The sequence below is a fragment of the Pipistrellus hanaki genome (assembly GCF_964339955.1).
Source record: "Pipistrellus hanaki genome assembly, chromosome: X".
NCBI lineage: Eukaryota > Metazoa > Chordata > Mammalia > Chiroptera > Vespertilionidae > Pipistrellus > Pipistrellus hanaki.
Window position 1 is genome coordinate 26,687,793 of NC_140524.1, and position 27,799 is coordinate 26,715,591.

General features: G+C 47.2%; 1 protein-coding gene across 2 annotated transcripts in view; it reads left to right on the plus strand.

Moving 5' to 3' along the window:
• The first annotated feature begins 3,015 nt into the window (after positions 1-3,015).
• The window catches only part of ELF4 (E74 like ETS transcription factor 4), a 49,857-nt gene continuing 25,073 nt past the window's right edge, over positions 3,016-27,799 (plus strand). Inside the window, exon 1 of one of the 2 annotated variants that reach the window (XM_084870720.1) lies at positions 3,016-3,309. The gene's annotated coding sequence lies outside the window, so the exon portion shown is untranslated. The other variant, XM_084870719.1, reaches the window with a different exon arrangement.

Genomic DNA, 27,799 nt, shown 5'->3' on the forward strand with positions numbered 1-27,799 from the left:
CAAAGGTCATTCAGATGGCCCATGGCTCCCCGGGGTGAGGTTGGCACAAAGTTTCATCAAGGGGGTAGGTTTGCTTTGGGTACAACTCCCAGATCATGGGGCTGTGCTTAGTTCTGAGTGGCTGGGGAAGGTAGGAACTTATGGGATTCCCACAGGCCCTGGGCTCCAGGTCTCTAGTAGGCATCAGGTCACTGTCCTGAGCTGGTCAGGACAGTGCTGTCCTCTCTCCCCACCCTTCCCAAGAGGAAGGCCTCTGCTTTGGCTTTTCTGTGTCTTGAGCCTTCAGCCTTGGGTTAAACCACAAACACTCATAGGAGGGCTCCACCATTAGTCCTCCAAAGCTTCTGGCCTGGCACTGTCAGACCTCTCCACTCTCTCACCCTGAGAGCTTGGGAATGAAAAGCAAAATTACGATAAAGATGATACTGAAGGTAGCCAACTTTTATTGAGGGCTTACTAGGCACCAGGCACTGCCATAGACATAGGTTACCTCACTCAATCCTCATCACAGCCTTGTGTCATAGGTCATTTTTTTTACCCTCTCACAGCAACAGTATTTAAAAAATTTTTTATTTTATTTTATTGATTTCAGCGAGGAAGGGAGAGGGAAATTGAAACATTGATGATGAGAGAGAATTGGACACGACCCCCACTGTGCCCTGACCTGGAATCAAACCATGACCTCCTCATTCATATAGATAGACCCTCAACCACTGAGCCATGCCAGCAGGGCACAGCAACAGTATTTTTAATAATCCCTAACTCAAAAAATTTCAAATGTCCCTAAACAGCAAAATGAATAAATACGCTGTGATATAGTCCCAAACTTTATACAATACAAGAATGAATGATCTGCGACTATCTGCAACAATCTCACAAATTGTTTGTCAAAAGAAGCCAGACAAGAAGACATTTATAGCATAACATTTCATTTATATAAAATACAGAAAGAGATAAAGCTAATATATGCCCCAAGAAGACAGTGGTACCAGTTTTGGGGACTGAGGTAGGTTCTTATCGCCAATTTTAAAAATAAGGAGCCGAAACCGGTTTGGCTCAGTGGATAGAGCATCGGCCTGTGGACTGAAAGGTCCCAGGTTCGATTCCGGTCAAGGGCATGTACCTTGGTTGGGGGCACATCCCCAGTAGGGAGTGTGCAAGAGGCAGCTGATCGATGATTCTCTCTCATCGATGTTTCTAACTCTCTATCACTCTCTTTTCCTCTCTGTAAAAAATCAATAAAATATATTTAAAAAATAAAAAAATAAAAATAAGGAAAATGAGGTTTAGAGAGTTATTGACTTGCCTAAAGACATACAGCTGGAGTAGGTACCCAGGTTAGTGGTTAAAGACCGCTGAAGTCTTAGTAAAATGGGAAAGTGTGTGTGTATCCACTAGTGAGTTTCAAGGCCAAGATAAAGGGGACTTAAGGGACAGCTGGGACCTACCACAATTTTGATAGTAGAACCTCATAGACAAGAGGCCAGCAGAGACCTGAGTATCTCTAGGATCTGGAATACTACCCCCTATCCTGGGGAAAGTGTGCCCACTTAGAAAAGAAAAAAAAAGTACCAGGCCAGTGTGGCTCAGTGGTTGAGTGTCGACCTATGAGCCAGGAGGTCACAGTTTGATGCCTCATCAGGGAACATCCCGAATTCAGGCTCCATCCCCAGTGTGGGCCACGCAGGAGGCAGCCAATCAATGATTCTCTCTCCCTCTCACTTCCTCTCTGAAATCAATAAAAATTATGTTTAAAAAAGAAAAGAAAAAAGTGGAAACTTGCTGTTGGCGCTTATTTCAGGGATTTGGCTCTAGGTAGTCAAGAGGTCTCAAGGGCCAGTGCCCCAGTGCAGCCCTGAGGGCTTTCCCTGGAAACCTATCATTGGCAGCTGCCTTCACGGGAGTCACCCACCAGCACTGTCCAAGGACCATCTTTCCCCACAGGAAGCAGGCAGATGTTGGTGGCTGAGCAGGTCTCTGAGCTGCGGGCCTTTGGCTACCCCTGCCCCCCTCAGAGGCCCCTCCTGCCCCTGGGGCCCTTTCAGCCTTGTTGCTTTCTTCCAAGGAGATGCCAGGGTTCAAGCTCTATTGGCAGCCTCATCCAGACTATGTAGAGTCATAAGGAGGGACATTTGTCAGCGCCTCCCTCCTAGAGCCTCCTGGCTGTAGGACATGGTTGGGAGGCTTGTGTGGAGGCTGAGGCAGGTCAGAGGAGAAGGTAAGGGAGGAGAAGAGGAAACGGGGGTTCAAGTGGATGTCTCAAACAGAGCAGCCTGGCTTTGGACCAGAGGGAGCATGAGTTTTTTCCCAGCACCCCAACTCGGACTGTTTTTGTACTTGCCATGGGCTGCCCTGCACGTCTCTCCCCCGCCCTTCCCCCACACATATTCTTCTGACCTCTTCCACCAGGAGCTCTAGGCTTGCCTTCTCTCAGAAGTCCCCCAAACTCTCCAGTCATCCCCAGCGCAGGATGCATTTGGCCAGAGATTCCCTGGCTGTGGCGTTTGGAATTTGTTCATGAATTGTATTCTTTGGGCATCTCCTGGCCTCATCACCGGTTCACCCCGCCCTCCCGCCGGGTCCGCACACAAGAGGAGCTCAATAATCTTGAGTTCAGGGCTCTGGCCAAAGGCGTCGAGCAAGTGGAGTGTACAGGCCAAGGGGGCTGGATAGAGCCATCCAGAGTCCCCGGGGAACAGAGTTCGCTGGCTCGGAGGTACTGTGTGGGGGCTTCCCGCCCGGGCCAGGGCAGAGCTCGAGCTGTGCTCTCCGGGGGAGCCCTGACCTCGCCGTCCCCTAGGGGCCTGCGAGCCGGGAGGGGAAGGAGAGGCCTCGCGGGCCCCTGGCAGGGCTCCTCCTGCCGTGCTGGCGACAGCGGCGGGGCCGGGGGTGGAGGGGCGCTGTTTCCACCACCACGCCTCCTCCCTCCCTCGCTCCCTCCCTCACCCCGCCCGCCCGCCCGCGGTCCCTCCCGTCGGTCCCTCCCTCCAGCTCTTCCCTCCCTCCCACCCAGCCTCCTTCGCGCCCGCCCCAGCCGCCGCCTGAGGGGACGTGTGTGGCTCTGGTGCAATTTCCCCTTTCGCCCGGTTGTCTCAGCGCAGGTCTCCGCCGGCTCGCGCCCCCTCCCCGGGCGCCCCCACCGGCCGCCTGGACCCTCCCGCGTCCCCCCTGCCCCCCGGAGCCGTTCCCTCAGGGGCGCCGTGGGTTCACCTGGTATTTGCATCTCGCCCTCTAACTTGCCATTGGCGGCGCGACGTGTGGGAGAGCCCAGCGCCCAGCCCGCCCGGACCAGCCTGCCCCCGCGCCGAGGTGAGTCACGGGCGCGGGGCCGCGGGGGCAGGCGGACCCGGAGGAGAGGAGGGGAGAGGGAGGCGGACGCGGGCCCCAGCGGCCGGGGGAACCGACCAGGCGCTGCGCTCAACTTCCACTTCTCCTTTCGCCGGCGCCGAGATCCCGGCGCCACTTGCCCAGCCCGGCTTCTCCTGGGAGAGGGCGGGCTGGCCGGGCTGGGGACTCGCGATCTCGGCCCCCGGAGCGGGGAGGGAAACCCGGCGACCGATCGCGGCTCGGCGACCGAGCCCACTTCAGCTCAGGTACGTCGATGGCACCGGTCCTTGGAGCCTTCGGAGACTTCGAAAAGTTTGTCCGAGGGCGGGATCCAGAGCCCCGGGGCCCCGAGCGTCGGGGTGGGGGCCCAGGGAAGGGGGGGTAGAGCCGCATCGTGTCGAGTCCCGCCCTTGCCTCGCCCCGCCGCGTGTGAGTTTGTGGAACCCAGGGTCCGATCCCAGGTTAGAATCGGAATGGATTCCCGCAGGCGGGGTTAGGGAGGGTGTGGGGATCATTTTTTCCTGCGCTTTGGGCAGCCCGGGTCCCTGGACCGGACCGATCTCCACAACAGGCCCCCCAAAAGCTGGGTGTCTGAGGGCAGGAGGTTGGGCGGGTCCGTGGCGGGGGCTGTTAGATTGATTCAGCGGCCCATAGGGCTTCTGGGGCCAGACGCCCTAAGGGTAAAATACACACACACACACACACACACACACACACACACACACACGAATAATTGGATCGCCAAAATAGAGACTTCTTGGCTTGGCGGGGGTGGGGGTGGGGGTGGGGGCCGGAGTTTGCGTGCGAGCCTTCCCTCTCCCGCGTTCCCGCTCTCCCGGGCTCTCCCGCCTCTCAGTTCCTCCTTCTGCTGCCGGCCAGGGGACTCCGCCGCCACCCAGCGCGGGATCCCCTGCCCACAGCGCCCTGCTTTTGGAGACTGCTGAAGCGGCAGTGGTTTTGTGAATTCCTGGTCCCTCCAGGGCACCCCAACTCTGCCGCCCTTTTCTCCCGCCCGAGTTCAGGGGCAGTGCAGTTCTGACCAGAATCACCTCCTGACCCCTTGGCACCTGGTTCAGCCGCGTTCCCCCTGGCTGCTCCCACCACCAACACACCCCGACCGACCATGGGATTTGATGGCCTTTTGATTCCTGCCCCCCATCCCTCTGCCCAAGATTGAGGCCTGTCTGGTCCTGCAGCTTCTTCTGGTTAATGTTTGACAGTTCATTGTGGCTAATCATTTTAATTAGCTCTTAAAATGGGGAGGAACAGTTAACCTTGGACTTCTCGATTTTTGCCTGGTGGGGCCTCAAATGGGAGGAGTGCTGGGGAGGTGGGGAGGTAGGAACGGAAGTGAGGTCACCACCCTAGGGCCCGAGCCACCGCTGCTCGGCCCCAACAGCTGGTGGGCACGCCCATCAGGGACTCACCCCCTAAGAGCTGACCCCTGGCCCGAGTGCCAGGTGGGAGGGGGATGGAGGGAGCAGATCTAGCTCTCCCCTTTGGCCCCGAAAATGCCCAGGGAACACGTATGCCCAGCAGGAATGCAAACCCCTCCTCACAGTTAGTTACACAGGGTTTGGCCGGTTATAAGGCGCTTTCTACCATTAATTCAGTGGACTCGGAGCAGAAACAGCTTAGCGGGGAGTTATCTTGGCGCTGAATTAATCTGGAGACTTCCTAGGGCCCGCTGCTGTGTGAGGAAGAGGCTGCCTTGCATGTGGTTGTCTCTGAGCCCGGGTTCAAAGGCTGGGATTTCTTGTGTGTGGGGGGGAAGGGGCGTTGAGCAGGCTCCACGTTGCCACTCTCACCCAGCCTCCACTGTGAGCCTAAGGAGTGGCTTGTTTGCAACTATGTCTGGCATTCCTCCCACTGCTGCACTGTTTGCTCGGTGGTTGCTCAGGAACTGGCGCCCACCCATGGACAGGCTGGGGGCCCGAAACCCACCCTCCTCCCGCTCCAGGCTAAGCGGTGGCACACTGGCTTCTGTTTCCTCTGTCCTCTATTGGGACCTAAAAAACGAGGGTGCCGTAGTCTGTTGTTCATGGGCCCGATTGAAAGGATGTGCAAAGTACCCCAACCTGAAAAACTCAGGGATTTTGTCCCCTGAAACCGCAGCCAAACGGAGGCTGGTTTTCCAGAGAAATACCCGCTCCTATGTTTGGCCCTGGTCCTCAGCGCCCTCCCAACATTTTCATTTTCCCTCCAATCCCTAGAACCAAACTGTCTGAGTTTAATCTAGCTTTCTTTTTTTTAAAAAAAAATATATTTTATTGATTTTTTATAGAGAGGAAGAGAGAGGGATAGAGAGTTAGAAACATTGATGAGAGAGAAACATTGTTCAGCTGCCTCCTGCACACCCCCCACTGGGGAAGTGCCTGCAACCAATGTACATGCCCTTGACCGGAATCGAACCCTGGACCTTTCAGTCCGCAGGCCGACGCTCTATCCACTGAGCCAAACCGGTTTCGGCTAGCTTTCTTATTTACTAGCCATGTGATCACAGTCAGTCATGTACCTCAGTTTCCTCATCTGTCTAATGAGATCCACCTCACCAGGTTGTACGGGATTATCAGAACAGTACAGTGCCTAAAGCTCAGATGCAACTCAGCAAAACATTTGCTGAGAGCTAGTCCCAGGACCAGGCACCGGTGGCAGCGAGGAAAATGTAGTGAAGAGAACACCACTCACCGCTGGTGGGGCCTCTGGGTGGGGGATGTGGGAGGGGTGGAGGGAGTGGCTGGGTCATCTATATAAATAACTGTAAGTCAACGTCAGACTGAAATCCTTGAGCCCATGCTGGGAGCTAGGTACCCCTTTGCCTAGGGACCATGGCTGGGTTGTGGTCTGGATGCCCCACCCCCACCCCAGGCCTGTCCTGGAATTTGGGTGAATGACAGGGAAAGGGAGACCTGGTTCCCACATGGGCTGCAGGTGGCAAACATTCAGTGGTATCATTTGTTGGGTTTGAGTGCAGGCTGACATTATTTAGGGCTACCCCCAAACACCCCTTAACCCAAGGACTGGCAGGGTCCATGCCTGTCACGCCCCTTGCTCCTCCTGTAGGTTCCCCCATGAGCTGGGAAGGGCCTTGAACAGCCTCATCTTCTCGGGCTTGGGCCTGACCCCAACCCAGGCTTGGTTATCTCTCTGGGATTTCTAAACTGCAAAAAGGTTTCTGGCTTCGCTGCCAATTTACTCCCTTTGTGGTTCTCAGACTGAAAACTAGTTCTGCAGGGGAGAAAGGAAACTCATCCACAGTACCCAGAATCCCATGGGCGCTTTCCTAGGCGTGAGGGGCCTTTCTCATCAACACCAACCTGCCTGCAAATCTCTGGCCGCTGAGCCTTTCATGGCCTGTAATCCTGGCCTTGCCACTAATGCCCTGTAACCCAGGGCCCCAGCGCTGGTTGCCAAGGAACTGCTGGTCGGGGACCTTATGAGGGTTCTGACTTCATAGGGGCTGCTGAGCTTCGATTCAACAGACATTTATTAACACCTACTGTGTGTCCAACCTGTGCTAGGTGCTGTGGGGTGAGGGGTGCGCCAAGGAGGCAGTGGGGGAGAGATGACTAAGACACCCGAAACAATCAGAGGCTGGGACAAGCAGCCAGACTAGCGACAGTCAGGTGCTAATTGTGCTCCTCGGAGCAAGGGCCAGAGGCAGCCAGGGCTCTGAGGTCAACTGCAGCTGGAGGAGGGAGGGGAGGCTTTGTGACCGATGAGCCTCAAGCTAGACCTTGAGGGGGGTGGGGCGGCGCAGGGAGATTTGACTAGGCAGAAAGGAGAGAAAAGACGCCTTCCTCTCTATTCCCTGGCCGCGGACTGACCTTGGAAGCCTGGGTAATTGTTTGGTAAGTGCATGCTACACAAAAGACCAGGTCATTCAGTGTGGGTGGCTCAGCGCAGACCCCTGTCGCCACTCTAGGGGGTATAAAGTGCCTGGCTCAGTCCAGGAGCCCGACCTGTATTGATAAGATACAAAGGATGGCCAGGCCTCCCTGCCACCCACGCTGAGGGGATTTCATTTTGACACCACCCCTCCCCAGATGCATACACACACACACACACACACACACACACACACACAGGCCCTGGTGAGAAGAGAGGGGAAAAGAGATATAGGGGGCACCAAAGGAACAGGAAAATTGACATGCCACAGGCTGTTCAATGAGAGAGAAACATCGATCAGCCGCCTCCCGCATACCCCCCACTGGGGATGTGCCCACAACCAAGGTACAAGTCCTTAACTGGAATCGAACCCGGGACCCTTCAGTTCGCAGGCCAACGCTCTATCCACTGAGCCAAACCGGTTTGGGCTCCACTCCCCTTTGTCAATGTAAGAATTAGCCTAGGTTCCTGGGAGTTCTCTGGAAGCCCAAGGGCTCAGGTGGGGGACAGTGATTTTCATTTTCTCATTCATCTAGGAACCAAAGGGTCTGGAGATTCCCACATGTCCACTCAGACCACTGAGCAAGGGCAAGTGTTAGCCACATATTTGTTCTGCCGCTTCTGTGTCTCCCATGGCTGGGCATAGAGGAGAACTTTGCCCTTGGTGGGTTGAATTGGATATAAACACCCAGACACTTACATGCCCCTCCCCTCACACATCATTTTTCCTCTTTCACTGCCCTCCATTTCTGTCCCCTCCCCAGCACATTTCAGCCCCTGACTTCTTGGACAAGAAATTGTATCCCAAGGTGAGTTTCTTTGCAAAGAGACCCCCAGCCTGCTCCCAGGGTAAGGAGGAGGGTGGGGCAGCAAGGAAAGATGTTTCAAGCAGAGGGTCTTCAAGGGAAAGCGCCAGAACATTTCTCAGACAGACCAACATGGAGCCAGAGACTAAGCAGCTCGCCCAGGTTGAGCAAACTTTTTCTTAGGTTCCCTTCTCCTCCTCTTCCTCCTCTGTCAGAGAAAAAGAATTAAAGTTTAATAACATGTACGCTTCCTGGAACACAGTGATTCACCAAAATGTTAGAAGACATCACCTTAAACACTAAAGACAAAAGAGATGTTGAAGGTGGACAGTCAGTTACGGGAGGTTACGAGGAGCACAGCAAACAAGGATAAGATTGGTATGCAGGCTTAAGACCCTGCCTTCTTCATTGGCAGTAAAGGCAGGCCTGGTACGGACAGGGAGACTTTCTTACAAATGGAGGCTTCTCCTACAAATGTAAATGTTCTTCACAAACTGTAGCTTCTACTGGTTTTTCAGAGCTTCTCCCAAGTCTGACCTTTCTTCAAATTAACCAGTATAAAAGAACCAAAACCCCAAAGAGGCATATTTTGAGGTGGCAAACTCCACTCCCCCCCCCCTTTTTAAAAATATATTTTATTGATTTTTTACAGAGAGGAAGAGAGAGGGATAGAGAGTTAGAAACATCGATGAGAGAGAATCATTGATCAGCTGCCTCCTGCACAACCCCTACTGGGGATGTGCCCGCAACCAAGATACATGCCCTTGACCGGAATCGAACCTGGGATCCTTCAGTCCGAAGGCTGACGCTCTATCCACTGAGCCAAACCCGTTTCGGCCCATTTTTTAAAAAATAAAATATATTTTATTGATTTTTTTACAGAGAGGAAGGGAGAGGGACAGAGAATCAGAAACATCAATGAGAGAGAATCATCGATCAGCTGCCTCTTGCACAGCCCCCTCTGGGGATGTGCCCACAACCAAGGTATGGTACATGCCCTTAACTGGAATCGAACCTGGGACCCTTCAGTTCGCAGGCCAATGCTCTATCCGCTGAGCCAAACCAGTTTCGGCTCCACTCCAATGTAAGAATTATCCAAACCTGTAGAGAAATTTAAAAAATATTTTAATTGATTTTTAGAGAGAGAGGAAGGGAGAGGGAGAGAAAGGAAAAAACATCAATGTGGAGTGAAACATCGATTGGCTGCCTACTGCACACCTCCCACTGGGGACCAAGCCTGAAACTGAGCCATGTGCCCTGCCAGGAATCAAACCTGGCAACTTTTTGGTGTATGGGGTAATGCCCAACTGAGCCACACTGACCAGGGAAAACCTGTAAAGAAGTTTTATGCGTTTATTTAAGCCAAACTGATGACAATTTCCAGGAAGAATTTCTCAACAAATTGAGAAAATGCTCCAGAGAATGGCAGTTTCACACCTTATTTTATACATAAGATTAAAAGGAGGAGACATAAGGCACCTTACATGAAATCCATTGGAGGTTCACTTTCTTAGTGGATCACTTTCTTGTTCCAGTGCTAGCACTCCCTGCCTCACCTGCCCTTCCTGAAGCTTCGTTTCCTCCCCTAGTCTATCCCAAAATCCTTCTCCAAGTATATTATCACCCAGCTGACATGGCTCAGTGGTTGAGCATCAACCTATGAACCAGGAGGTCATGGTTTGATTCCCAGTCAGGGCACATGCCTAGGTTTCGGGCTTGATCTCCAGTGTGGGGCGTGCAGGAGGCAGCTGATCAGTGGTTCTCTCTCATCATTGATGTTTCTCTCTCTCTCCCTCTCTCTTCCTCTCTGAAATCAATAAAAACATTTTTTTTTTAAAAAAAAGAAGCATACTGTCTAGAGTCAGAAAAGAACACAGGCTCTCTGCCTTCATATCCTAGACCTACCACTTACTGGCCATGTGACTGTGGACCACCTTGGGTCTCAGTGCCCACCTCACAGGGTTGGAGTCGGGGTTAAAGGAGATAATGCATGTAAAGCACTCAGCATGGTGTCTTGCACACACTAACCTGCCAATATGTGCTAGCTGTTATTATCCCTGTAGCTATTATTATTGTTGCTGTTATTATTTCCCTTTCAACACACGCTTGACTTTGCCAGGCTCCAGAGATCAACTGCTTCTCTGGCAGTGCCAGGGGGTTTGCCATATGCAGTCCTAAAACCATTTTCCAGATCTTCCTGCTAACTTTTTGTTAACACTCCCATTACAAGGGATAAGGAGGCCATGTGAAAGGTGTGTGTGTGTGTGTGTGTGTGTGTGTGTGTGTGTGTAGACTGAAACTTGTCTTCAATATTTCATTAACATTGCCATCTTCAGCCCAGCGGGCATGGCTCAGTGGTTGAGCGTCGACCTTTGAAACAGGAAGTCAGGGTTCGATTCCTGGTCAGAGCACATTCCCGGGTTGCGGGCTGAATCCCAGGTGTGGGGCGTGCAGGAGCCAGCTGGTCACTAATTTTTTCTCATCATTAATGTTTCTGTCTCTCTCCCTCTCCCTTCCTCTCTGAAATCAATAAAAATATATATTTTAAAAAACATTGCCATTGTCAGTTCTTCACCACTTTTATCTTGGGTATCATTCACTGGAAAAATCAGAGTAAGTTAATTCCTTTGAGAGCAGGCCTCACATTCCACCCCTAGCAAGTATTTAGCAATCATCAGTTTGTTGTTTTGACACTAATGAATGTAGAATTCTGGGAGCCCACTGGCCAACACTGACCACTTCTCCCTCCTTTTGCTAGAATAGATATTGGGTCCATCCTTGACCAATGCCCAGAGGCCTGGGGTTAGAACTTGGGCACTGCCTTTGCCCAGAAGACTTCCTAGGGGGCTGGGCCATTCCAGTTTCAAAGGCCTCCCACAAAGTAACTTGGAGGTTCCATCTGCTATCAAATGAGTTGTTTGCTTGAGGAGCCTGTGGCTACCCACAGGACAAGGAGGCCCAGGACAAACTGGATCGCCCTTGGACCACCCCTGAAACCACTTCACTTGGTCCAGCCCCTCAGTTTAGAATTGCTAGGCCTTGGGGGATGGGAGAGTGGGCAATTAGTCTTAATCTCTCCAAATTCCTGATGACCTGATAACAAGCAGGTACTTAGACATTCATTTAAGAGATAATTCATCTTTTTCCCATAATGCCCTCAGTGGATAAGAGAGACTAGTTCAGCTTTGCTGATTCTCTTAGAAACAGAAAACACCTGCCTCGTTAGGCGACCACTCTCTTGGCGCCATGCTAATCTTAATACACATGCACGTATGCACGCATACATGCATGCACTCACACACAAGTCCTGCCCCCTGCTCTGAAGGATCTAAACCCAAATCTAGAGCTGTAGCAATGCAGATGCATGTACCCTCATCAGGCGGGAGCCGAAGTGCCAACTAGCCTGTGGCACTTTAAGATTTGTAGATTGGGTGGGTGATGGTGGAGATCATGGTTAGAGGAAGGTCATTCTTCTCCATCCTCAGCTTCATTGAGGAAAGCTTCCTGGAGGTGAGAAGTCCAATGGATTTTCAAAATAGGAATGAGAGCATTGACTGCTATAAGGATATTCCAGGCTAGGTGGGACAATAACACTGGCATGAAAGTGAACAAAAGATAAAACAGCACAGACCCAATAGAATCAGCACACCCAGTAAGTTCCAAAGTTCAGAATTTGTCTCTACTGGTGCCACCGAAGAATGTGCTTTCTAGGAGAGCATTGGTGCTTTTGCTGCTTTTTGTCTCTACTGCTGTTATTGAATAAAATTCTACATGGTTAAATTACATAGTAATTTAATTATGTTACATAGTGAAGGGACTTAGTAAAATTAAAGACTGCTGTTGTTATTATATCCATCTGGGGGATGGAACTTTTTATTTAATAGCTTTATTGAGATAATGTTGACATACAGGAAACTGCACATAAGTAAAGTGCGCAATTTGATAATATTTGACATATGTAGATACTCATGAAACCATTACCCCTGAAAGTTTTTTTTGTGTACCTTTGCCAGCCCTTGTTCTAATCCTGAGCACTTATCTCCTTTCTGTCTCTATCGATTAGTATGCATTTTCTTTTTTTCTTTTTCTTTTTCTTTTTTATTTATTTATTTTAAAAATATATATTTTATTGATTTTTTACAGAGAGGAAGAGAGAGGGATAGAGAGTTAGAAACATTGATGAGAGAGAATCATTGATCAGCTGCCTCTTGCACACCCCCTACTAGGAATGTGCCCGCAACCAAGGTACATGCCCTTGACCAGAATCGAACCCGGGACCCTTCAGTCCGCAGGCCGATGCTCTATTCACTGAGCCAAACCAGTTTCGGCTGCATTTTCTTTTTTAATTGAAATATACTTGCCATATAATATTGTATAAATTTAAGGTGTACAAATGTTTATTTGATACATTCATATATTAGAATATGGTTGCTGTTGTGATAGCACTTCTATCACTTTACATAATTATCCTTTCTTTTTAGTGATTGGAGTTATTGAGATCAAGTCTCTAGCAAGTTTGATGATTATAATACATTATTGTTGCCCCATATTCTCTATACTGTGCACTACAGCTATAGGGCTTATTTACTACTCATTGTAATAGCTTGCATTCTCTACAGCAGCGGTTCTCAACCTGTGGGTCTCCTAAGACCATCAGAAAACACAGATATTTACATTATGATTCATAACAGTAGCAAAATTACGGTTATGAAGTAGCATCGAAAATAATTTTATGGTTGGGGGTCACCACAACATGAGGAGCTGTATTAAAGGGTCGTGGCATTAGGTTGAGAACCACTGCTCTGACGTTTTATATAAATGAAATAATATAGCAGGTACTCTCATTTTGTGTGGCTTCTACCCTCCAGCATATTGTTATATACATTAGTATTTCATTCCTTTTTACTGCTAAGCAGCATTCCATTGTTTCTTTATGCATCAGTTGGACATTTCATGCCCCCCACCCCCCGCCCCAGTTTTGGTGATACAAACAAAGCTACTATGAACATCTGTGTACAAGTCTTTGTGTGGCTATATATATATATATATATATATATATATATATATATATATATATAAATATTTTTTTTTTCTTTTTTCTCTTGGTTATGTACCTAGGAGTTTAATGGCTGAATCATACAGTATTTGTGGATTTAACTTTTTTAAAAGGTAATTTAAATATTTTATTGATTTTAGAGAAAGAGGAAAAGAGAGGGATAGAGAGGTAGATAGAAACATCAATCAATCAGCTGCCTCCTGCACCGCCCCCACCCCAAACTAGAGCTGAAGCCCTGACAGAGAATTGAACTGGTGACCTTTTGGTTCATAGGTTGACGCTCAACTACTGAGCCACACCAGCTGGGCTATAGGTTTAACCTTTTAAGGAACTGTGAAACTGTTTTACAAAGTGGCTGTACTATTTTACATTCCTACCAGCAGTATATGAGATTTGCAATTGCTCCATATTGTCTCCAAAACTTGGTGTGGGCAGTCTGTTAGTTTTAGCCATTCTAACAGGTATGCAGTGGTATCTCGTTGTGGTTTTATTTTGTATTTCCCTAATGACTGAGAATGTTGAGCATCTTTTCATGTACATATCTTGTCACCCATGTATATCTTTGGTAAGGTGTCCGTTCAAATCTTTTGCCCATTTGGAAATTGAGATATATATATATATATATATATATATATATATATATATATATAGTATTTGAATTTTGAGAGTTCTTTATATATTCTGGATATAAGACCTTTATCAGATACATGCTTTGCAAAAATTTTCTCCAAGACTATACCTCATCTTTTCATTCTCTTCATAGTGTCTTCTGAAGAGTGGACGATTTTAATTTTGATAAAATCCAACTAATCAATTTACTTTTATGGATCATGCTTTTGGTGTTGTATCTAAGAATTCTTCACCTTAGCCCTAGGTCACAAATTTCTTAACTTTAAAAAGTTTTTCAATTACAGTTGATATTCAATATTATTATATATTAGTTTCAGGTGTACAGCATAGTGGATACACACACACACACACACACACACACACACACACACACTCTGAGTGGTCAGATTATTATGATCTCTGAACGCATAATAATCTGGCCACTCAGTATGTGTGTGTGTATGTGTCTGTGTGTGTGTATAATACACTAGAGGCCAATTGCATGATATTCGTGCAAGGATAGGCCTTCCTTCCCCTGGCTTCACACCCAGCTGCCTGGGAGCTGGCACGTCCCTGCTTCTATCTGGAGCACAGCTCCTGTAGCTCCCTCCGCCACCCCCCTTCCCCTCATAGCAAGCATCATGCCCCTCTTGGCTGCTCCATGCCTACATATACAAATTAACCTCCATCTTTGTTGGGTTAATTTGCATACTTGCTCTGATTGGCTGTGAGCATAGCGGAGTGATTGTTGATTTGCATGTTTCTCTTTTATTAGGATATATATATATATATATATATATATATATATATATATATATATTAGAGGCCCTGTGCATGAATTCATGCATGGGTAGGGGTCTGGCCAGCCTGGCCAGGGGAAGGGTATATGGGCAGTTGGCCAGCCTGCCTGCTGGTTGAACTCCTGGTTGAGGGGACAATTTGCATATACACTGAGTGGCCAGTTTATTATGCGTTCAGAGATCATAATAATCTGGCTACTCATTGTGTGTGTGTGTGTGTGTGTGTGTGTATGTATATATATATATATATATATATATATATATATATATATATATATATATTTTTTTTTTTTTTTTTTACTAAGTGATCACCCATAAATCTAGTACCCACCTGGCACCATACATAGTTATTACAATATTATTGACTATATTCCCTATGCTGTGCTTTACATCCCCCTGACTCTTTTGTAACTACCAATTTGCACTTTTTAATCCCTTTACCTTTTTCACCATCTCCCCAAGCTCTCTTCGCTCAGGCAGCCATCAATTTGTTCTCTGTATCTGAGTTTGTTTCTGTTTTGTTTGTTCATGTTTTTGTTCTTTAGATTCCGCATATAAGTGAAATTATATTTGTTGGTCTCTGTCTTATTTCATTTAGCATAAAATAGCCTCTAGATCCATCTATGTTGCCCCAAATGGTAAGATGTCATTCCTTTTTAGGGCTGAATGATATTTCGTTATATATATAACAGCACTTTTTTTAAAGTTTATTTATTTTTAGAGAGAGAGGAAGGGAGAACAAAGAAACATCATTGTGAGAGCACAACATCCATTGGCTGCCTCCTGGTGCCCCCTGCTGGGGATCAAGCCTGCAACCTAGGTATGTGGCCTGACCAGGAATCAAACCAGCAACCTCTCAGTGCATAGGACAACTCCCAACCAACTGAGCTTCACTGGCCAGGGCATATACCACTACTTTAAAAATATATATATATTTTTAGCCCTGGCTGGTTTGGTTCATTAGATAGAGCATTGGCCTGTGGACTGAAGGGTCCTGGGTTTGATTCCTGTCAAGGGCACATGTCCAGGTTGCGAGCTTGCAAGCTAGATCTCCAGTGGGGGGCGTGCAGGAAGCAGCCAATCGATGGTTCTATCTTATCATTGGTGTTTCTATCTCTCTTTCTCCCTTCCTCTCTGAAACCAATAAAAAAAATATAAAAAATATGTGTGAGGTGATATCTCATTGTGGTTTTAATTTGCATTTCTCTGATGATTAGTGATGTTAGCTTTTCACATGTCTATTGGCCATCTGTATGTTTACTATGAAAAAAAATGTGTATTCAGATCCTCTGCCTATTTTTTAATTGGATCGTTTGTTTTCTTGGTGTTGTTTGTATGAGTTCTTTAAAATTTTGGAATATTAACTTATTGCATATATCATTGGTGAATATTTTCTCCTGTTCAGTAGGTTGTCTTTTCATTTTGTTGATGGTTCCTTTGCTATGCAAAAATTTTTAGTTTGATGTAGTACCATTTGTTTATTTTTCTTTTGTTTCCCTTGTCCAAGGCAATATATTAAAAAATATTGCTACTAGAAATGTCAGAGATTTTACTGCCTATGTTTTCTTCTAGGATTTTTATGGTATCAAGTTTTACATTTAGGTCTTTAATCCATGTTGATTTTATTCTTGTACATGGTGCAAGAAGATTATCTATTTTCATTTTTTGCATGTATCTGTCCAATTTTTCTAATACCATTTATTGACCTAATTGTATATTCTTGCCTCCTTCCTCAAATATTAATTGACCATAAAGACATGATTTTATTTCTGGGCTCTCTATTGTATGCATCTATTTTTGTGCCAGTACCATGCTGTTTTGATTATTATAGCTTTGTAGTATAGTTTAACATCAGATAGTGTAATACCTTCAATTTTTTTCTTCTTTCTCAAGATTGCTATGGCTTCCAGGGTCTTTTGTGGTTCCATAAATTTATATATATATGTATATATATATTCTATATAATAAAGAGCTAATATGCTAATTAGACCGGACATCGAAAAGACCTTCTGGAATGACCAGTGGGCAAGGCCAAGGGTCTGTGAGGCAGCCTGGGCACTGCCGGGGCTGAGGCAGCCAGGCTGCCACCACTCTCTGTGGGGTAATCAGTGGGGGTGAGGAGGCTCCGTGATCAATTGCCCCTGGAGGGTGGCAGCAGCCAGGTCTGTGAGGGTCGAGCCCCTTGCATAAATTTCGTGCATTGGGCCTCTAGTATATATTGATTTCAGAGAGGAAGGGAGAGGGGGAAAGAGATAGAAATATCCATGATGAAAATAATTGATAGGCTGCCTCCTGCATGCCCCCTACTGGGGATTGAACCCACAACCCAGGCATGCTGATGCTCTATCCATTAAGTCAAAACATCTAGGGCTGGTTCCATAAATTTTATAATTACTTGTTCTAGTTTTTTTTTAAAAAAAAATGCCATTGGCATTTTGACAGGGTTTGCACTAAATCTTTAGATGCTTTGGGCAATATGGACATTTCAATTATGTTTATTCTTCCTATCCATGAACATGGTATATGCTTCCATTTATTTATATCTTCACTTTCTTACTTCATGCTTCAAATTTTTCCGAGGGCAGTTCTTTTACTTCTCGGTTAAATTTATTCCCAGGTTTTTATTTATTTTATTTAATTTTAAATATGATTGTTTTCTTCATTTCTCTTTTTAATAATTAGTTATTGGTATATAAAAATGCAACCAACTCATGAATATTAATTTTGTATCCTGCTACTTTGCTGAATTCGTCTATCCATTCTAATAGTGTTTTGGTGGACAAATATTTTGCCTGTTTTATTTGAAAAGTTTTATAATTTTAGACCTTACATTTTGGTTTTTGATCCATTTCAAGTTAATTTTTCTGTATAGTGAGAAGTGTGGATCCAAATTCATTTTTTTTACATATAGATTTCCAGTTTTTCCAGTACCATTTGTTGGAAACACTATCATTATTCTACTGCAGTTGTCCTTATATATGTGGGCTTATTTCTGGACTCTATATTCTGTTTATTTTGTTGTTGTTGTTGTTAATTCGCATCCAAGGATGTTTTTCCATTGATTTCTAGAGATAGTGAAAGGGAGGGGAGAGAGAGAGAAACATTGATGTGAGAGAGATACTTTGATTGGTTGCCTCCCACATGCATCCAGGCCAGGGCCAGGGATTGAGCCTACAACCTATGTACATGCCCTTGACTGGAATCATACCTGGGACCATTCATTCTGTGGGCCAATGCTTTATCCACTGAGCCAAACCGGCTAGGGCTCTATATTCTGTTTCATTGATTGATCTATTTGTTTATCTTTATGCCAATAATAATTGTTTTGATTACTGTAGCTTTATAGTTATTCTTATATCAGGTAGCATTTGCCCTTCTATTCTGTTCTTTTTCAAAGATGTTTTGCCTATTTAAAGTCATTTAAAATTTCATATGAATTTGAGAATTAGATTGTCAATATCATCTCTTTTTTATACTTGAATTTATCCTGTTTACATTAATAACTGCAACAGCTACACTTGGCTGTGCTTTTGTGATCTTATTTTATAATCATGGATGAACATGATGTTACTGTCATTTTAGAAGATCCTTAATCTTTTCATTGGTATGCTTCAGCTAAAAAAAAAAAAAAAAAAAAAAAAAAAGTTCCTTAACTTTACTATGCATTTGAAAAATAGGACTATTTATTTGCCTTTCACTTACAACCCATTTTTTGTAATACACCAAAGTAATATATATGACCTTTTGTAAATATCTGAATATTATATCTGTAAATAACTGATTGGATGTGTTCTAAATTATAGTTATATATCTTGCTCCAGACACCCTTTTATCTTTTAATTTTTTAAATTATTTATGTCTTATTCCCATTTCCTTACTCTCCTCCCCTTTGGCTCGTTCTTTATATCTATATGTCTGTTTCTGTTATATCAATTTGTTGAGTTTGTTTTTTTTTAAATTCCACATATAAGTGAAACTATACAGTATTTGTCTGCCTTTTTTCACTTACTGTACCTTCTAGTTCCACCCATGTTGTTACAAATAGCAAGATTTCATTATTTTTTATTGCTGAACAATATTCCATTCTGTGTGTGTGTGTGTGTGTGTGTGTGTGTGAGTGCGCGCGCGCCTGAGCGTGCACGCGCATGCGTACGTGCGTGCATGCACTTCCATATCTTGGTTATTATTATTATTACTAGCAAAATAATGAATATATCTTTCAAATTAGTTTTTTTTCTTTGCATAAATACCCAGAAGTGGAATTGCTGGGTCCTATGGCAGCTCCATTTTTAATTTTTTGAGGAATATCCATACTGTTTTCCATAGTGGCTGCACTAATTTACAATCCCACCAACCAGAGTAGAAGAACAACCCATGTTTGGTGAACGGTCCATGATTATCTGCTCCATACATCATTTTATAGATGCCAGTTCCTTTCGACCTTATCTGTCTAGAAGACAAAAGGCCTCTTTTTTAAAAAAGGTTTCCCTCATATAGTTATCCTCACACACCATTCTCTTGAATCATTTTAGCTCTTAAAATGGATCCGGCATTATGAAGTCTATCCCAAGGGTCTAGTGATCAGACCAGAACCCAATATCCCTGGGGTCGAAACAATGGTTTTATACAAAAGGATCATGCTTTAATGATGACCTGATTGATCATTAACTGCCTTCTCGATGCTGCTAGGAATCAATTACTCTAGCTGGTATGTGTTTTCCCTAACAGGCCTGGAGATCACTGCCCCCTAACTCTAGTCCTATCCCCAGACTGCATCTATCAGAACCTAGAGTCTGTTTTCTAGAGTTCTTACTTAGCCGAAGAATTTACATGGACTTAGTTCATGTATGTCCAGACCTGTGTTCAAGTCAGAAGATGAGATAGGCTTTAATCCCACAGATTTTACTGCCTGTTTGGGAAAGAAGACATACGCAAGAATTAAAAAGCAGTTCAAAACCTGTGGGATTAAGCGATCTTGTGGTGGGATTTAAGGGCTATGGGGGTTTAGAAAATGGGGCTCCATGGGTGTGGACTCTAGTTATCAGGGTGTGATCCGTTCCATTGGTTTGGGGAGCTTGGTTGGGACCTTGCTGGATGGGCACTATTTGATTAAGCAAAACAGAGCAGCAAGGGCATGGCAGGCCTGAGAAACTCTGTGAATGAGCCTGGAATGTTCCCTCAGGGGACCATGAGGAGACCACTGGGCTTGAAGCCCAGGCTTGAGTTGGGAAATCATGGGAAACAAGGCTGAGTAGGTAGGGTGGGGTCAGACTGTGAAAGACCTTTGGAAACCAAGCAGATGAGTTTGGACTCTAAAGCTCTGCCCGGTGTGGCCACAGCCATAGATCTAAATGTGTGCCCTGGAGTAGGAGTTGGCGCCAGCTCAAAGGCTGAGGGAGGAGCTAGGGAGGGGCAGGGCCATGACTGGAACTTAATCTTCCTCACACCCAGGCAAGTGGGCTTTCCGCACTAGAGGCGGAGCCATGGAGAGACACCCCTGACTCACCGTCCACAGGTCTGCTCCACTGTTGCCCGGGAGCCACACCTTAGGCTAAAGCAAGGCAACTCCAGATGGCCTTTTCTAATGAAATTGTGTTGAGGAGAGAGGTGACACATTAACCCATTAACACATGAACATTAAGTGGTTTATATATCTGAGAGGTGGGAAATGAGATGGAGACCTGTGGAAGCCCTGATTGCAACTAGAGTCAGTAAGCTTGAGAGGAACTCTGGGTGCATGAGATCTATGGTGGAGAGGGAGGAGGGGAACCCAAGGCTGTGAGAGCCATGTGACATAGCATGCCTGTGGTTACATAGCCCATTAATGGCAAAATTGTCTGAGCAGACTTTTTCCAAACTTTCCTATCCAAGGGCCCCAAACTATTGAATTGGACGCTTTGCAACTCGAAGGACGCAGTCTCATCAGATTTCTCTGAAGGAAGACATTTTAAGTGAGAATGCTGCAATCTACTGCCTAACTGTATTTTATTTTATTTTATTTTTTATATTTTATTGATTTTTTACAGAGAGGAAGAGAGAGGGATAGAGAGTTAGAAACATCGATGAGAGAGAATCATCGATCAGCTGCCTCTTGCACACCCCCTACTGGGGATGTGCCCGCAACCAAGGTACATGCCCCTGACCGGGAATCGAACCTGGGACCTTTCAGTCCGCAGGCCAACGCTCTATCCATTGAGCCAAACCGGTTCCGGCCCTAACTGTATTTTAATTGATTTATCAGTGGACAAAATGAAAGCCCCTGGAAGATGCGCCTGCTTTGGGCAGTGGCTTCCATTCCTGCGCTGGGGCCTGTCAAGCTTTAGCAGGCAGGCCCTGTCCCTATGGGACCTGCCTGTGGACAGGTCAGAACTTGAACTATCAGGATCTTAGCCCAAGTGCTGGGAGGGAAATCCATCACCTGCAGCGTGTTCATTTGCCTACTGTCCCCAGTTCCCTCCCCCGCCTTGGTTCAAATCGAAGCCTTGTGTTCTGGAAGAAAGTTGTTGAACTCGCTCAGTAGTTAGCTCTGGCCTCAGCCTTTGGGTGGCTGTGCAGATCCTAGGGCGGGATGGAGACAGCGTGGGACCCGCGAGGTTCTGAAGACTGGGCATGGATTGGTGGGGGCCATGGCCAAGGACTCCCCAGCTTTTCCTCCCCGAGCACACTCAGCCTGCAGCCCCTCATTCCACCCCACGTTTAGCCTTCCAGCCTAGCGCTGCCCTCCCCCTCACCTCGTAGTGGCTGAAAACAAAAGAGCCAAGGAAGCACTCCAGGCCAGAGAGCCGCCCCAGCAACCTAAACACCTCATTCTTGTCCCAATAGCCTGCAGACAGAGACAATATAGAGAGAACAAAGCATGCTGTCCTCCAGCTTGGGTGGCAAGGTACATAAAGCACTATGAACTTTCAGGTTTCAGTAGTGAGCCTTCATTCACCCCACCCCCCTGCCTGTACAGGAGGGGGCCTCTCCAGATTACAGTGTCTGTAGTGACGAAACCACAGCAGGTAGTGCCCTGGGCAGGCTGGCGGGGCGGGGCAGCCGGCTGGGTGAGGCCCAGATTCCCCAGGCTGATAAGGCAGCCTGTAAACACCCAGCCAGGGGAGGGGGCAGAGGGCAGGCGACCAGATGGCAGGAGAAGGAGGGAACCGGAGGCCCGGCCTAGCTGCAGGAAGTGGGGCTTGATGTGGAAACATCCTGTCCAGTGGGGGCTAGACCAGTGGCCATCAGTGATCACTCCCTCCACCGCAGAGGCAAGCTCAGCACAAGGTGGGGCTGCCTGGGCTCCTGGCCAAGAACCCGGTTCCTGACGTCTCTAAAGGACGAGATCAATGGGTCTCTATTAGAGGTGATTCTCCCGCTTAGTACTGCTCCAAGGAAATCAGGACTAAGCTACCCCCCATGGAGAAAGGCAGCGGTAGAGCCCTACCCCCCCATAGTTAGAGCATCTGCCCATGCACCGAAGGGTCAGGGGTTCGATTCCAGGGCATGTCCATGAGTGAGTTGCAGGTTTGACCCCCAGTTTTGGTTGGGGCGCATGAGAGATGCAACCAATCTTCCTCTCTCTCTCTCTCTCTCTCTCTCTCTCCCCTCCCCCTTTCACTTTCTCTAAAAATCAATGGAAAATATATCCTCAAGTGAGGATTAACAAAAAACAGCAAAATGAAAGGCAGCCGTAGAATTGCGTGAGAGACTCTGACTTCCCCAGGAGGGTCCTGGCCATCACTAGCAGTGAGGAGCATTGACTGGAACATGTGATTGAGACCAGGGCTGCCTGCAGCCCTCCGAAACTATATAGCTGACATGCCATTCAATTCCATCCTGAAGTGCTTTTATAATTAGCATCTCAGAGCTGATAGAGCCTTTTGCAAGGGATCACCAAACTAATCTGCTTTACTCTCCACATGCGGACACTGGCATCCAGAGAGGGGCCTGGCCACACTCATGGCAGACCTTAGTTAAAGCCTAGAGCATTTTCCACTGCCTACCCTGTTGCTTTAGGTCCAGCTGCCAACCCTCAAGCACAGTGCTGGCCCTGCCTTCACAATCGCTCAACCTCAGCAGTTATCCTTGCGTAGGATTATGGCAAGGCTCATAGAAGGAGAGAGCCCCAGAGACAAAATTCAGAAGACCTGGAGTCCGGCCTGAGCTGCTCCATCACGTCAACTTGTGTGTGGCCTTGAGTGAGCTGCTACCCCACTCTGGGTCTTGTTTTTTGTCTTTGCTTTTTTTTTTTATTACAGCTTTATTAGATATAGTTCAATTGCATATAATTCACCTAATTATAGTACACCATTCAGTGGCTTTTAGTATAGTCACAGAGTTGTATATTCACCACCACGATCCATTTTAGGATATTTTTATCACCCCATACAGAAACTATACCCATTAGCGGTCACTCTCCATTTCCACACCACCACTGGGCCTCAGTTTTGAAGAGCTGTTTGCTATTGAGGTGTGTGTTGCTTTTTGTTGGTTGTTGTTGTGTTTTGTTTGTTTTTTGAGGGGGAGGGGGGAAACCCCAGTGATAGTCTTCAGGCAGATGGGCTAACCCAGCTTACTGAGAATTTAGATACGAAAAGACCCTCGCCATAGAGAAGAATAGAGTGGACCCAATAGTAAGCCCTGGAGGTGCTCAGGTCTGAATTTCCATAACTATTTGAATGAGCATGTGAACCAACACCCTGAGATAAGAACTCAGACTTACATATATGTCAGCTGAAAGCAAGTGTATATTTATGGGGCAGGGACTACGCCATGGCCACTCTGGAGCCAGGAACTCTCTGGAAACAGTAGGCCCTTGAGGTACAGGAATCACATCAGTTTCCTTCATACCAGAGCTGGAAGCTCCACAATCCCCTTCCTCCACAGCTGGCCACAGGAGCTCAACTTGTCACCGTTTGGGTACAGACTTGGCCCAGGAAATTAGAATTTGCTTATCATATGGAGCTTTTGTTGAGATTGAGGCCCCAAGGGGATGGGACATGGCTTGGGAAGCTTTTGTCAAGGGACATCATATAGGCTCTGAGCCTTCAAAGTTGGGCGTTGTGAGCAACGCCTGAGCTATGGGTCAGAACAAATGCTCCCCAGCATGGGGCAGTGAGAAAAGCATGGACTTTGAGATGAAGGTTACATAGGTCTGGGTTTGAGTTCTGCGGTCATTCTTTTTATTTTGTTTTTTAAAATTGATTTCAGAGAAGAAGGGAGAGGGAGAGAGAGATGGAAACGTTAATTATAAGAGAGAATCATTGATTGGCTGCCTCCTGCACACCCCACACTGGGGATCATGCCCGCAACCCGGTATATGCCCTGACTGGGAATCGAACTGTCACCTCCTGGTTCCTATGTCGATGCTTAACCACTGAGCGACGTTGGCTGGATTCTGCCGTCATTCCTAATGGACAGTGTGACCTTGATCATGTTTACCTAATTTTTTCTGAGCCTCACTTCTGTATCTTAGATGGAACTACTAAGGCAGGATTATTACCAAAAGAGATTTCACTGAAAACAAAGTTCAAAGGGCAAAATATTTGGAAATAAACATGGGTTCAAACCCCAGCTCTGCCACTGACCAACTACTTTGTGGTAAGAATTAAAGGACAGAACCCACGTAGTAAAATGCCTGGCGTGAGACCAGCCCCACAGCTCGTACCCAATAAAAGTAAGTCCCTCTGCTCCACCCTGTCACCCTATAATTTTTACTGTTTGCCCCCCCCTTCCCCAGAAGCAGAGAGGAGAGCTGGAAGTGATATCAGAAGGCGCAAAAGAAAATCTTGCTCATGTTTAAACAAGTACATACGCCTGCCCCTCTGTCCCTCCCTCAAAGGGCCCATGGCAGAGGCCACAGTGGCCATACCTGCCATCCCTGGCTCAGCACTAGCTCAGATGGGTGCCAGCCTTGAAAGCACTTGCCTTGAGTTGGCACTGATCTCAGGTGGTTCCACCCCCTCCACCAAGTCTAGATGTGCTTTCTTTCTTTCTTTTTTCTCTTAAATGTTATTTATTATTATTTTTTCAATCCTCACCTAAGGCCGTGCTTAGGGAGAGGAGGGTGGAGAGAGAGAGAGAGAGAGAGAGAGAGAGAGAGAGAGAGAGAGAGAGAGATTAGAAAGAAATATCAGTTGGTTGCCTTCCACACATGCCCCGACTAGGGATTGAATTTGCAACCCAGGTACTTGCCATGACCTGTGCCATGACCCATGTCGTAACCCAGAATCAAACCGGTAACCTTTCAGTACACAGGGTGAGGTTCCATCTGAGCTAGAGGTGCTTTGCAAACACGTGTCAGCAGCCGAGTTGGGCTTGTAACCAAATCTTGGCCTTTGGTTTGCACTGCAGATGTTGGGAGGAGCTGGCAGGAACCGAGGTGCACATCCAGATGTTGTCTCTGAGGCTTCCTTGACTTCCTGAATGCTAGTTGTGAAGCATATTTACTACAACTGCCAGGGGTAGAGAAACAGGATTGTGTGGAGCAGACACTCCCCTTGGGGTTATAGAGCCCTATCAGTGGGGCGCTGGGTCCTATTTGCCCTGAGGTTGTGGAGGGAGTAGGGAGAGGGAAAAGTGTGATTCTGCTGTTTTGACAGGAGGCCTGGCTGGGCAGGGCTCTTGGCTAACGGCACAAGAGGACGACCTCTCAGAGAGGTATCAAGACCATCTTCCCATCCATATTTTTTTGTTGGAAAATCATCATTTCTAGGGGCAGGGTTCCCCTTAGCTTCTCTCACTACTTGAAGCTCATGGAACAATGTTACCACAGGGGGACCGGGGTGATGGTGTCTACCCACTACTAGGCCCCCATCTCAGGCATCAAGGCTTCTAGAACCATCATCATGGATTTCTAACCTGTCCACAGGAGGACTGGCAACTGGGCAGAGGTCCAGGGCCTTGAGCTGCTACTGCTCCTCTGACCCAATGCCTTGGGAAGGCCTGTCAGAGCCAGTCACCTGCCCAGGGTTCCTCACAGGCACACGGCCCCACTGCTAGGATCCCCACCTTGCAAGGGCATCTGGGAGATATTTATAAGTGGAAGCCATCACACCAAGTCAGCCTTAGCTGACTGTGATAAGCAGCTTTCTGTTCCATCACCCAGAAAATGTCACAAGTCTTTTTAAAAATTTATTTTTTATTGAATTCAGAGAGATAAAAAAAAAACAAAAACAACACCAATGATGAGACAGAATCATCAATCAGCTGCCTCCTGCATGCCCCCCACTAGGGACCAAGCCCACATCCCAGGCATGTGCCCTGACTGGGAATCGAACCCTGGTCTCCTGGTTCATAGGTTGATGCTCAACCACTGAGCCACGCTGGCCGGGCAATGCCACAAGTGTTGACCCATATATAATGCTTTGTTCTCCATTGTTGCCTCTGTCCACTGATGCTAGGGACAGAATTATGCAAACTTAGGAAGTGATATTGATTTCAGTGTCACCTGCTCCTCCAAATTAACCCCCATTGCTGGTCACTTTCCTCAGGCTCTTGCTTCTACCTGCCCTGCTTCTTCCATTCAAAGCTACCCAGGGCTGGTCTTCAGCCCAGATGGACAGACCTCGGCAGTCACTGTCTAGTCTCCCCCAGCCCAAACAGGCTGGCCGAAGAGCTGCTTGGGGGGGGGAGGGCCGTCCTCTAGCGTAGACAGCTGTCTCCTCAGCCTTCCTGTGTAGGATCCTCCCCACTCTCCCCTAAAGGCTCCTCCCCTCCCTGTACTCTCTGACCTGCGTGGGGCAAGGGCGGGGCTGAGAGGGCCAGCAGGCCCTGAAGGGGAAACTGCTGAAACCCCTGGGACAGGAAGTGGCAGAGAGGGGCTGTTTCCTCTGGCAGAGCAGGGGTGTGGTGAGAGCCGGCCCTACCTCCCGCCTGTTGCTGTGGGCCCTGGGAGGCAGGGAAGAGCTGAGAGAGAGCCCTTCTTTCCCAGTCTCTCCCGCTACAAAGAAAATGGAGGCTCTTGGCCCACCAGATTGGAGGGGAGCTCTCTCAGAGGAGGTCATCTTTTGTAGGGAGAGCAATTCTGAGAGAAGGGCAGACTGGTCAGCCAAAAGGAAGGGGTGGAGCAGGGCAGGTGGGTATGGAACCAGGAGGCCCACACTGGCAGCAGAAAACCCGTAGCTGGGCAGGCGATCCTTCTGTAAGCTCTTGTGAGACAAAATGATCAGGACCGTGCTTGCTTGAAACTGTGTGAGTTATAAATAAAACAGACTGCTGACTCTAGAAAGGGCCTCAGACCATCCAGTCCAATCCCCTCATTGTGCCGTTTAGGAAACAAGAGGCCCACAGAACAGAAGTGGCTCGCTCAAGGTCACACCATTGGCAGGGCCAAGACTTTTTTTCCTGACGAGAAGTTGCCAAATTTGTATTTGGAGTTTCACACCCATCTCCAGGCACCTCTGAAATCTCTGTGACTTGATTAATCTATTCACACTGAAGGGGAGTGAAAGCCGTTAGTCCAGGACTCAGTGAGCTTTTCCTTCGAAGGACCAGGTAGTAAATATTTTTAGCCTGTGTAGCCCACACAAACTCTGTCACAACAAGTTAACTTATAATGTAAAAACTGCCACAGACAATGTGTGAATAAATGAGCATGGGGGGGGGGATATTTCTTTAATACTTTAAATTAAAAAAACACAAAACATTCAGGCCCTTAAAAAATGTGCAGAGCTGTGTTCCAGTAAAACTTTACTTGTGGCCCAGCCTGTGTTGCTCAGTGGTCAGATGTTGACCTATGAACCAGGAGGTCACGGATCGATTCCCAGTTGGGCCACATGCCCAGGATGCAGGCTTGATCCCCAGTGTGGGTCGTGTAGGAGGCAGCCGATTAATGATTCTCTCTCATTAATGTTTCTCCCTCTTCCTCTCTGAAATCAATAAAAATATAGTTTTTAAAGACTTTATCTGTGGACACTGGAATTGGAGCTTCAGTATAATTCTCATGTGGCATGAAATATTCTTCTTTTGATTTTTCGCCTAATCTTAAAAAGTGCAAAAACCATTAGCGAATGGGCCATACAAAAACAGACTGGATTTGGGATGTAGACCAGAGTTTTTGACACCTAAGCTTGTCTAAGAAGTCAGGCTAAGGTGTTAGGAGGAGGAAGAGGAGGGGGAGAGAATGTACTAGGTGGGACGGAAGCAGGTGAGGCATTTGCTTCAAATCTTGAACACCCCGTGGGAACTGGAGCCACAGACATTGGGGAAGGACACACCAGGCACAGGGGACTGTGTGAGCAAAGGCATGGAGGTGTGGAAGTCTCTGTGAAAGTTCGATGTGTTCTGCACATGCGCGGCCTCATTGTTACTTGCAAGCCCTGGGTCATTGG